The sequence below is a fragment of the Paramisgurnus dabryanus genome, chromosome 14 (genome assembly GCF_030506205.2).
Source record: "Paramisgurnus dabryanus chromosome 14, PD_genome_1.1, whole genome shotgun sequence".
Taxonomy (NCBI): Eukaryota; Metazoa; Chordata; class Actinopteri; order Cypriniformes; family Cobitidae; genus Paramisgurnus; species Paramisgurnus dabryanus.
This window is the reverse complement of record NC_133350.1, coordinates 1685949-1698277: the sequence shown is the minus strand read 5'-3', so window position 1 is coordinate 1698277 and position 12329 is coordinate 1685949.

The window sequence follows — 12329 nt, the reverse complement described above, 5'->3', positions numbered from 1 at the left end:
GCCACGGCCACCCTGGAGCCCGTACCCGGCGCACCGTTCGGTCCCGGGCACCCACTCTTAAGCACTCCCCCCCCCGGCCTAAGCTCCATACTCCCGGCCCCTCTGGAGAACCAAACCGTTGGTCAACCCGAAACGATCTCCAACCGTTGGTCAACCCGAAAGTACTTCCAGCAGTTGGTCAACCCGAAAGTTTCTCCAGCCGTTGGTCAACCCCATCGACTTAGGTTCTGGAGCGTTCACTTCTCCAGCCGTTGGTCAACCCCATCGACTTAGGTTCTGGAGCGTTCACTTCTCCAGCCGTTGGTCAACCCCATCGACTTAGGTTCTGGAGCGGCAATAAATACGTAAGATAGCATTTAAAAACGTTTAAAAATAGATGCATTTGTTTAAAGCAAAGCATTTATTTACTTACCAGACTACAGTTGGGTTCATGTGAAACTGCAAAACACAAGCTTTACAATGATGTATCACACAGTCTGATTGGACTTTGTTTTGATTAAAAATTAAGAAATTTGTACATGCAACTTTACCATTGTGATTCACAGGCCTTGTGGCCTAAAACAGGCTCAACTGTAACTCTTCTCCTTCCTGTTAGGAACAACACACAGTAAAGTCACTCATTTGTCTGTAAAGTACACATACACACCTTTAATTTGATATAAAACAAAAGACAATAGCTTCAGATTTGACTGATATACACAGATTTTTGTACAGGCAATTTACCAAATAATTTACTGGCCTTTTGCAATGACCTCAACAAGGCCGATTTGACCCCTGTTCCCTCGAGCTGTGAGTTACATACAACAATGAGCTTGGGTTCATGTGAAACTGCAAAACACAAGCATTACAATGATGTATCACACAATCTGATTGGACTTTGTTTTAATTAAAAATTAAGAAATTTGTACATGCAACTTTACCATTGTGATTCACAGGCCTTGTGGCCTAAAACAGGCTCAACTGTAACTCTTCTCCTTCCTGTTAGGAACAACACACAGTAAAGTCACTCATATGTCTGTAAAGTACACATACACACCTTTAATTTGATATAAAACAAAAGACAATAGCTTCAGATTTGACTGATATACAAAGATATTTGTACATGCAGTTTACCAAATGATTTACAGGCCTTTTGCAATGACCTCAACAAGGCCGATTTGACCCCTGTTCCATCGAGCTGTGAGTAACATACAACAATGAGCTTGGGTACCCGCGGCATCGTCAAGGTCACCAATACCACGGAGCGTCTACGACGCCCCGTTTCCCATATATCGGCCAATGAACTGCCGGGCGCCGTATCTCGGCCGGGGAAGGTCCGAAGGACTCGGGGCCGGGCTCGTCGGAAAGGTCTCGCCCGGGGCTTTCCGACGAGACCGACCGCGGGTCCGTGCGACCCCGGGGGCCCGAGATACTTCCGGTCGAAAATTCGAATTTCGTTACCGCGCTGCTCCGGCGCCCCGGGTCCGGGGCCTTCGCCCTTCGGGTGGGTGGCTCCGCCGCGGGGGGCCTTTCGAACGAGCCCACCCGCGCGTCCCTAGCCCTTTCCGGGGCCGAGATACGGCCGGCCACAGCGGGATTTTCCCACGGCCGTTTCTCGGGCGCCTCGGGTCCGGGGCCTTCGCCCTTCGGGTCGGCGGCTCCGCCCGAGGGGCCCTTTCCGAGGAGCCCTCCCTCGAGTCTCTGGCCCTTTCCCGTGCCGAGATACGGCGGATCGTCGCGGAATTTTCGCTCGTCCGGAGCTCCGGCGCCCCTAGCGTCCGCCTCGGAGGTCGCCCGGACGCGCGGCCGGTCTCTTTCGAAAGGTCCGTCGCGGGGCTTTCCGACGAGCCAGGCCTCGAGTCCGTGCGACCCCGCCCGCCGGAGATACGTCCGGTCGAAGCTCGCGGAGATTCTTACGGCCGTATCTCGGGCGCCCCGGGTCCGGGGCCTTCGCCCTTCGGGTCGGTCGCTCTGCCGGAGGGGGCCTTTTGATCGAGCCGACCCGCGAGCCTCTAGCCCCTTCCCCGGCCGAGATACGGCGGTCTATGCCCGGATTTTCCCACGTCCGTATCTCGGGCGCCCCGGATCCGGGGCCTTCGCCCTTCGGGTCGTTCGCTCTGCCGGAGGGGAGCTTTCGAACGAGCCTACCCGCGAGCCTCTAGCCCTTTCCCCGGCCGAGATACGGCGGTCCCTCCCCGGATTTTCCCAGGGGCGCAGCTCGGGCGCCTTTGCTCCGATCGACTCGCCCTTTGGGTCGGTTGCTCCACGCGAGGGGACCTTTCGAACGAGCCAACCCGCGAGCCTCTGGCCCTTTCCCCGGCCGAGATACAACGGTCCCCCCGCGGATTTTCCCACGGCCGCAGCTCGGGCGCCTTTGCTCGGATCGACTCGCCCTTTGGGTCGGTTGCTCCACCGGAGGGGACCTTTCCAACGAGGCGACCCGCGTCTCTCTAACCCCAAGCCCGGCAGAGATACGACGGTCCCTCCGCGGATTTTCCCACGGCCGCAGCTCGGGCGCCTTTGCTCGGATCGACTCGCCCTTTGAGTCGGTTGCTCCACTGGAGGGGACCTTTCCAACGAGCCAACCCGCTTCTCTCTAACCCTAAGCCCGGGCGAGATACGGCGTACCACCGCCTGACATTTAAACGCCTGTAACTCGGGCGCCTTTGCTCGGATGAACTCGTCCCTCGGGTCGGTTGCTCTACCGGAGCGGCCCTTTCCAACGAGCCATCCCGCTTCTCTCTAACCCTAAGCCCGGCCGAGATACGGGGTACCACCGCCTGACCTTTAAACGGCCGTAACTCGGGCGCCTTTGCTCGGATAAACTCGTCCCTCGGGTCGGTTGCTCTACCGGAGCGGCCCTTTCCAACGAGCCATCCCGCTTCTCTCTAACCCTAAGCCCGGCCGAGATACGGGGTACCACCGCCTGACCTTTAAACGGCCGTAACTCGGGCGCCTTTGCTCGGATAAACTCGTCCCTCGGGTCGGTTGCTCTACCGGAGCGGCCCTTTCCAACGAGCCAACCCGCTTCTCTCTAACCCTTTCCCCGGCCGAGATACGACCCCGAGAACGGTGGCCCCTCTACCCGACCACAGTGCACCCGAGGCCGGCCTCGGACCCCCGAGGACGGTGGCCCCTCTACCCGACCACAGTGCACCCGAGGCCGGCCTCGGACCCCCGAGGACGGTGGCCCCTCTACCCGCCCACAGTGCACCCGAGGCCGGCCTCGGAACCCGCCACGGCCACCCTGGAGCCCGTACCCGGCGCACCGTTCGGTCCCGGGCACCCACTCTTAAGCACTCCCCCCCCCGGCCTAAGCTCCATACTCCCGGCCCCTCTGGAGAACCAAACCGTTGGTCAACCCGAAACGATCTCCAACCGTTGGTCAACCCGAAAGTACTTCCAGCAGTTGGTCAACCCGAAAGTTTCTCCAGCCGTTGGTCAACCCCATCGACTTAGGTTCTGGAGCGTTCACTTCTCCAGCCGTTGGTCAACCCCATCGACTTAGGTTCTGGAGCGTTCACTTCTCCAGCCGTTGGTCAACCCCATCGACTTAGGTTCTGGAGCGGCAATAAATACGTAAGATAGCATTTAAAAACGTTTAAAAATAGATGCATTTGTTTAAAGCAAAGCATTTATTTACTTACCAGACTACAGTTGGGTTCATGTGAAACTGCAAAACACAAGCTTTACAATGATGTATCACACAGTCTGATTGGACTTTGTTTTGATTAAAAATTAAGAAATTTGTACATGCAACTTTACCATTGTGATTCACAGGCCTTGTGGCCTAAAACAGGCTCAACTGTAACTCTTCTCCTTCCTGTTAGGAACAACACACAGTAAAGTCACTCATTTGTCTGTAAAGTACACATACACACCTTTAATTTGATATAAAACAAAAGACAATAGCTTCAGATTTGACTGATATACACAGATTTTTGTACAGGCAATTTACCAAATAATTTACTGGCCTTTTGCAATGACCTCAACAAGGCCGATTTGACCCCTGTTCCCTCGAGCTGTGAGTTACATACAACAATGAGCTTGGGTTCATGTGAAACTGCAAAACACAAGCATTACAATGATGTATCACACAATCTGATTGGACTTTGTTTTAATTAAAAATTAAGAAATTTGTACATGCAACTTTACCATTGTGATTCACAGGCCTTGTGGCCTAAAACAGGCTCAACTGTAACTCTTCTCCTTCCTGTTAGGAACAACACACAGTAAAGTCACTCATATGTCTGTAAAGTACACATACACACCTTTAATTTGATATAAAACAAAAGACAATAGCTTCAGATTTGACTGATATACAAAGATATTTGTACATGCAGTTTACCAAATGATTTACAGGCCTTTTGCAATGACCTCAACAAGGCCGATTTGACCCCTGTTCCATCGAGCTGTGAGTAACATACAACAATGAGCTTGGGTACCCGCGGCATCGTCAAGGTCACCAATACCACGGAGCGTCTACGACGCCCCGTTTCCCATATATCGGCCAATGAACTGCCGGGCGCCGTATCTCGGCCGGGGAAGGTCCGAAGGACTCGGGGCCGGGCTCGTCGGAAAGGTCTCGCCCGGGGCTTTCCGACGAGACCGACCGCGGGTCCGTGCGACCCCGGGGGCCCGAGATACTTCCGGTCGAAAATTCGAATTTCGTTACCGCGCTGCTCCGGCGCCCCGGGTCCGGGGCCTTCGCCCTTCGGGTGGGTGGCTCCGCCGCGGGGGGCCTTTCGAACGAGCCCACCCGCGCGTCCCTAGCCCTTTCCGGGGCCGAGATACGGCCGGCCACCGCGGGATTTTCCCACGGCCGTTTCTCGGGCGCCTCGGGTCCGGGGCCTTCGCCCTTCGGGTCGGCGGCTCCGCCCGAGGGGCCCTTTCCGAGGAGCCCTCCCTCGAGTCTCTGGCCCTTTCCCGTGCCGAGATACGGCGGGTCGTCGCGGAATTTTCGCTCGTCCGGAGCTCCGGCGCCCCTAGCGTCCGCCTCGGAGGTCGCCCGGACGCGCGGCCGGTCTCGTTCGAAAGGTCCGTCGCGGGGCTTTCCGACGAGCCAGGCCTCGAGTCCGTGCGACCCCGCCCGCCGGAGATACGTCCGGTCGAAGCTCGCGGAGATTCTTACGGCCGTATCTCGGGCGCCCCGGGTCCGGGGCCTTCGCCCTTCGGGTCGGTCGCTCTGCTGGAGGGGGCCTTTTGATCGAGCCGACCCGCGAGCCTCTAGCCCCTTCCCCGGCCGAGATACGGCGGTCTATGCCCGGATTTTCCCACGTCCGTATCTCGGGCGCCCCGGATCCGGGGCCTTCGCCCTTCGTGTCGTTCGCTCTGCCGGAGGGGAGCTTTCGAACGAGCCTACCCGCGAGCCTCTAGCCCTTTCCCCGGCCGAGATACGGCGGTCCCTCCCCGGATTTTCCCAGGGGCGCAGCTCGGGCGCCTTTGCTCCGATCGACTCGCCCTTTGGGTCGGTTGCTCCACGCGAGGGGACCTTTCGAACGAGCCAACCCGCGAGCCTCTGGCCCTTTCCCCGGCCGAGATACAACGGTCCCCCCGCGGATTTTCCCACGGCCGCAGCTCGGGCGCCTTTGCTCGGATCGACTCGCCCTTTGGGTCGGTTGCTCTACCGGAGCGGCCCTTTCCAACGAGCCATCCCGCTTCTCTCTAACCCTAAGCCCGGCCGAGATACGGGGTACCACCGCCTGACCTTTAAACGGCCGTAACTCGGGCGCCTTTGCTCGGATAAACTCGTCCCTCGGGTCGGTTGCTCTACCGGAGCGGCCCTTTCCAACGAGCCATCCCGCTTCTCTCTAACCCTAAGCCCGGCCGAGATACGGGGTACCACCGCCTGACCTTTAAACGGCCGTAACTCGGGCGCCTTTGCTCGGATAAACTCGTCCCTCGGGTCGGTTGCTCTACCGGAGCGGCCCTTTCCAACGAGCCAACCCGCTTCTCTCTAACCCTTTCCCCGGCCGAGATACGACCCCGAGAACGGTGGCCCCTCTACCCGACCACAGTGCACCCGAGGCCGGCCTCGGACCCCCGAGGACGGTGGCCCCTCTACCCGACCACAGTGCACCCGAGGCCGGCCTCGGACCCCCGAGGACGGTGGCCCCTCTACCCGCCCACAGTGCACCCGAGGCCGGCCTCGGAACCCGCCACGGCCACCCTGGAGCCCGTACCCGGCGCACCGTTCGGTCCCGGGCACCCACTCTTAAGCACTCCCCCCCCGGCCTAAGCTCCATACTCCCGGCCCCTCTGGAGAACCAAACCGTTGGTCAACCCGAAACGATCTCCAACCGTTGGTCAACCCGAAAGTACTTCCAGCAGTTGGTCAACCCGAAAGTTTCTCCAGCCGTTGGTCAACCCCATCGACTTAGGTTCTGGAGCGTTCACTTCTCCAGCCGTTGGTCAACCCCATCGACTTAGGTTCTGGAGCGTTCACTTCTCCAGCCGTTGGTCAACCCCATCGACTTAGGTTCTGGAGCGGCAATAAATACGTAAGATAGCATTTAAAAACGTTTAAAAATAGATGCATTTGTTTAAAGCAAAGCATTTATTTACTTACCAGACTACAGTTGGGTTCATGTGAAACTGCAAAACACAAGCTTTACAATGATGTATCACACAGTCTGATTGGACTTTGTTTTGATTAAAAATTAAGAAATTTGTACATGCAACTTTACCATTGTGATTCACAGGCCTTGTGGCCTAAAACAGGCTCAACTGTAACTCTTCTCCTTCCTGTTAGGAACAACACACAGTAAAGTCACTCGTTTGTCTGTAAAGTACACATACACACCTTTAATTTGATATAAAACAAAAGACAATAGCTTCAGATTTGACTGATATACACAGATTTTTGTACAGGCAATTTACCAAATAATTTACTGGCCTTTTGCAATGACCTCAACAAGGCCGATTTGACCCCTGTTCCCTCGAGCTGTGAGTTACATACAACAATGAGCTTGGGTTCATGTGCAACTGCAAAACACAAGCATTACAATGATGTATCACACAATCTGATTGGACTTTGTTTTAATTAAAAATTAAGAAATTTGTACATGCAACTTTACCATTGTGATTCACAGGCCTTGTGGCCTAAAACAGGCTCAACTGTAACTCTTCTCCTTCCTGTTAGGAACAACACACAGTAAAGTCACTCATATGTCTGTAAAGTACACATACACACCTTTAATTTGATATAAAACAAAAGACAATAGCTTCAGATTTGACTGATATACAAAGATATTTGTACATGCAGTTTACCAAATGATTTACAGGCCTTTTGCAATGACCTCAACAAGGCCGATTTGACCCCTGTTCCATCGAGCTGTGAGTAACATACAACAATGAGCTTGGGTACCCGCGGCATCGTCAAGGTCACCAATACCACGGAGCGTCTACGACGCCCCGTTTCCCATATATCGGCCAATGAACTGCCGGGCGCCGTATCTCGGCCGGGGAAGGTCCGAAGGACTCGGGGCCGGGCTCGTCGGAAAGGTCTCGCCCGGGGCTTTCCGACGAGACCGACCGCGGGTCCGTGCGACCCCGGGGGCCCGAGATACTTCCGGTCGAAAATTCGAATTTCGTTACCGCGCTGCTCCGGCGCCCCGGGTCCGGGGCCTTCGCCCTTCGGGTGGGTGGCTCCGCCGCGGGGGGCCTTTCGAACGAGCCCACCCGCGCGTCCCTAGCCCTTTCCGGGGCCGAGATACGGCCGGCCACAGCGGGATTTTCCCACGGCCGTTTCTCGGGCGCCTCGGGTCCGGGGCCTTCGCCCTTCGGGTCGGCGGCTCCGCCCGAGGGGCCCTTTCCGAGGAGCCCTCCCTCGAGTCTCTGGCCCTTTCCCGTGCCGAGATACGGCGGATCGTCGCGGAATTTTCGCTCGTCCGGAGCTCCGGCGCCCCTAGCGTCCGCCTCGGAGGTCGCCCGGACGCGCGGCCGGTCTCGTTCGAAAGGTCCGTCGCGGGGCTTTCCGACGAGCCAGGCCTCGAGTCCGTGCGACCCCGCCCGCCGGAGATACGTCCGGTCGAAGCTCGCGGAGATTCTTACGGCCGTATCTCGGGCGCCCCGGGTCCGGGGCCTTCGCCCTTCGGGTCGGTCGCTCTGCCGGAGGGGGCCTTTTGATCGAGCCGACCCGCGAGCCTCTAGCCCCTTCCCCGGCCGAGATACGGCGGTCTATGCCCGGATTTTCCCACGTCCGTATCTCGGGCGCCCCGGATCCGGGGCCTTCGCCCTTCGGGTCGTTCGCTCTGCCGGAGGGGAGCTTTCGAACGAGCCTACCCGCGAGCCTCTAGCCCTTTCCCCGGCCGAGATACGGCGGTCCCTCCCCGGATTTTCCCAGGGGCGCAGCTCGGGCGCCTTTGCTCCGATCGACTCGCCCTTTGGGTCGGTTGCTCCACGCGAGGGGACCTTTCGAACGAGCCAACCCGCGAGCCTCTGGCCCTTTCCCCGGCCGAGATACAACGGTCCCCCCGCGGATTTTCCCACGGCCGCAGCTCGGGCGCCTTTGCTCGGATCGACTCGCCCTTTGGGTCGGTTGCTCTACCGGAGCGGCCCTTTCCAACGAGCCATCCCGCTTCTCTCTAACCCTAAGCCCGGCCGAGATACGGGGTACCACCGCCTGACCTTTAAACGGCCGTAACTCGGGCGCCTTTGCTCGGATAAACTCGTCCCTCGGGTCGGTTGCTCTACCGGAGCGGCCCTTTCCAACGAGCCATCCCGCTTCTCTCTAACCCTAAGCCCGGCCGAGATACGGGGTACCACCGCCTGACCTTTAAACGGCCGTAACTCGGGCGCCTTTGCTCGGATAAACTCGTCCCTCGGGTCGGTTGCTCTACCGGAGCGGCCCTTTCCAACGAGCCAACCCGCTTCTCTCTAACCCTTTCCCCGGCCGAGATACGACCCCGAGAACGGTGGCCCCTCTACCCGACCACAGTGCACCCGAGGCCGGCCTCGGACCCCCGAGGACGGTGGCCCCTCTACCCGACCACAGTGCACCCGAGGCCGGCCTCGGACCCCCGAGGACGGTGGCCCCTCTACCCGCCCACAGTGCACCCGAGGCCGGCCTCGGAACCCGCCACGGCCACCCTGGAGCCCGTACCCGGCGCACCGTTCGGTCCCGGGCACCCACTCTTAAGCACTCCCCCCCCCGGCCTAAGCTCCATACTCCCGGCCCCTCTGGAGAACCAAACCGTTGGTCAACCCGAAACGATCTCCAACCGTTGGTCAACCCGAAAGTACTTCCAGCAGTTGGTCAACCCGAAAGTTTCTCCAGCCGTTGGTCAACCCCATCGACTTAGGTTCTGGAGCGTTCACTTCTCCAGCCGTTGGTCAACCCCATCGACTTAGGTTCTGGAGCGTTCACTTCTCCAGCCGTTGGTCAACCCCATCGACTTAGGTTCTGGAGCGGCAATAAATACGTAAGATAGCATTTAAAAACGTTTAAAAATAGATGCATTTGTTTAAAGCAAAGCATTTATTTACTTACCAGACTACAGTTGGGTTCATGTGAAACTGCAAAACACAAGCTTTACAATGATGTATCACACAGTCTGATTGGACTTTGTTTTGATTAAAAATTAAGAAATTTGTACATGCAACTTTACCATTGTGATTCACAGGCCTTGTGGCCTAAAACAGGCTCAACTGTAACTCTTCTCCTTCCTGTTAGGAACAACACACAGTAAAGTCACTCATTTGTCTGTAAAGTACACATACACACCTTTAATTTGATATAAAACAAAAGACAATAGCTTCAGATTTGACTGATATACACAGATTTTTGTACAGGCAATTTACCAAATAATTTACTGGCCTTTTGCAATGACCTCAACAAGGCCGATTTGACCCCTGTTCCCTCGAGCTGTGAGTTACATACAACAATGAGCTTGGGTTCATGTGAAACTGCAAAACACAAGCATTACAATGATGTATCACACAATCTGATTGGACTTTGTTTTAATTAAAAATTAAGAAATTTGTACATGCAACTTTACCATTGTGATTCACAGGCCTTGTGGCCTAAAACAGGCTCAACTGTAACTCTTCTCCTTCCTGTTAGGAACAACACACAGTAAAGTCACTCATATGTCTGTAAAGTACACATACACACCTTTAATTTGATATAAAACAAAAGACAATAGCTTCAGATTTGACTGATATACAAAGATATTTGTACATGCAGTTTACCAAATGATTTACAGGCCTTTTGCAATGACCTCAACAAGGCCGATTTGACCCCTGTTCCATCGAGCTGTGAGTAACATACAACAATGAGCTTGGGTACCCGCGGCATCGTCAAGGTCACCAATACCACGGAGCGTCTACGACGCCCCGTTTCCCATATATCGGCCAATGAACTGCCGGGCGCCGTATCTCGGCCGGGGAAGGTCCGAAGGACTCGGGGCCGGGCTCGTCGGAAAGGTCTCGCCCGGGGCTTTCCGACGAGACCGACCGCGGGTCCGTGCGACCCCGGGGGCCCGAGATACTTCCGGTCGAAAATTCGAATTTCGTTACCGCGCTGCTCCGGCGCCCCGGGTCCGGGGCCTTCGCCCTTCGGGTGGGTGGCTCCGCCGCGGGGGGCCTTTCGAACGAGCCCACCCGCGCGTCCCTAGCCCTTTCCGGGGCCGAGATACGGCCGGCCACCGCGGGATTTTCCCACGGCCGTTTCTCGGGCGCCTCGGGTCCGGGGCCTTCGCCCTTCGGGTCGGCGGCTCCGCCCGAGGGGCCCTTTCCGAGGAGCCCTCCCTCGAGTCTCTGGCCCTTTCCCGTGCCGAGATACGGCGGGTCGTCGCGGAATTTTCGCTCGTCCGGAGCTCCGGCGCCCCTAGCGTCCGCCTCGGAGGTCGCCCGGACGCGCGGCCGGTCTCGTTCGAAAGGTCCGTCGCGGGGCTTTCCGACGAGCCAGGCCTCGAGTCCGTGCGACCCCGCCCGCCGGAGATACGTCCGGTCGAAGCTCGCGGAGATTCTTACGGCCGTATCTCGGGCGCCCCGGGTCCGGGGCCTTCGCCCTTCGGGTCGGTCGCTCTGCCGGAGGGGGCCTTTTGATCGAGCCGACCCGCGAGCCTCTAGCCCCTTCCCCGGCCGAGATACGGCGGTCTATGCCCGGATTTTCCCACGTCCGTATCTCGGGCGCCCCGGATCCGGGGCCTTCGCCCTTCGTGTCGTTCGCTCTGCCGGAGGGGAGCTTTCGAACGAGCCTACCCGCGAGCCTCTAGCCCTTTCCCCGGCCGAGATACGGCGGTCCCTCCCCGGATTTTCCCAGGGGCGCAGCTCGGGCGCCTTTGCTCCGATCGACTCGCCCTTTGGGTCGGTTGCTCCACGCGAGGGGACCTTTCGAACGAGCCAACCCGCGAGCCTCTGGCCCTTTCCCCGGCCGAGATACAACGGTCCCCCCGCGGATTTTCCCACGGCCGCAGCTCGGGCGCCTTTGCTCGGATCGACTCGCCCTTTGGGTCGGTTGCTCCACCGGAGGGGACCTTTCCAACGAGGCGACCCGCGTCTCTCTAACCCCAAGCCCGGCAGAGATACGACGGTCCCTCCGCGGATTTTCCCACGGCCGCAGCTCGGGCGCCTTTGCTCGGATCGACTCGCCCTTTGAGTCGGTTGCTCCACTGGAGGGGACCTTTCCAACGAGCCAACCCGCTTCTCTCTAACCCTAAGCCCGGGCGAGATACGGCGTACCACCGCCTGACATTTAAACGCCTGTAACTCGGGCGCCTTTGCTCGGATGAACTCGTCCCTCGGGTCGGTTGCTCTACCGGAGCGGCCCTTTCCAACGAGCCATCCCGCTTCTCTCTAACCCTAAGCCCGGCCGAGATACGGGGTACCACCGCCTGACCTTTAAACGGCCGTAACTCGGGCGCCTTTGCTCGGATAAACTCGTCCCTCGGGTCGGTTGCTCTACCGGAGCGGCCCTTTCCAACGAGCCATCCCGCTTCTCTCTAACCCTAAGCCCGGCCGAGATACGGGGTACCACCGCCTGACCTTTAAACGGCCGTAACTCGGGCGCCTTTGCTCGGATAAACTCGTCCCTCGGGTCGGTTGCTCTACCGGAGCGGCCCTTTCCAACGAGCCAACCCGCTTCTCTCTAACCCTTTCCCCGGCCGAGATACGACCCCGAGAACGGTGGCCCCTCTACCCGACCACAGTGCACCCGAGGCCGGCCTCGGAACCCGCCACGGCCACCCTGGAGCCCGTACCCGGCGCACCGTTCGGTCCCGGGCACCCACTCTTAAGCACTCCCCCCCGGCCTAAGCTCCATACTCCCGGCCCCTCTGGAGAACCAAACCGTTGGTCAACCCGAAACGATCTCCAACCGTTGGTCAACCCGAAAGTACTTCCAGCAG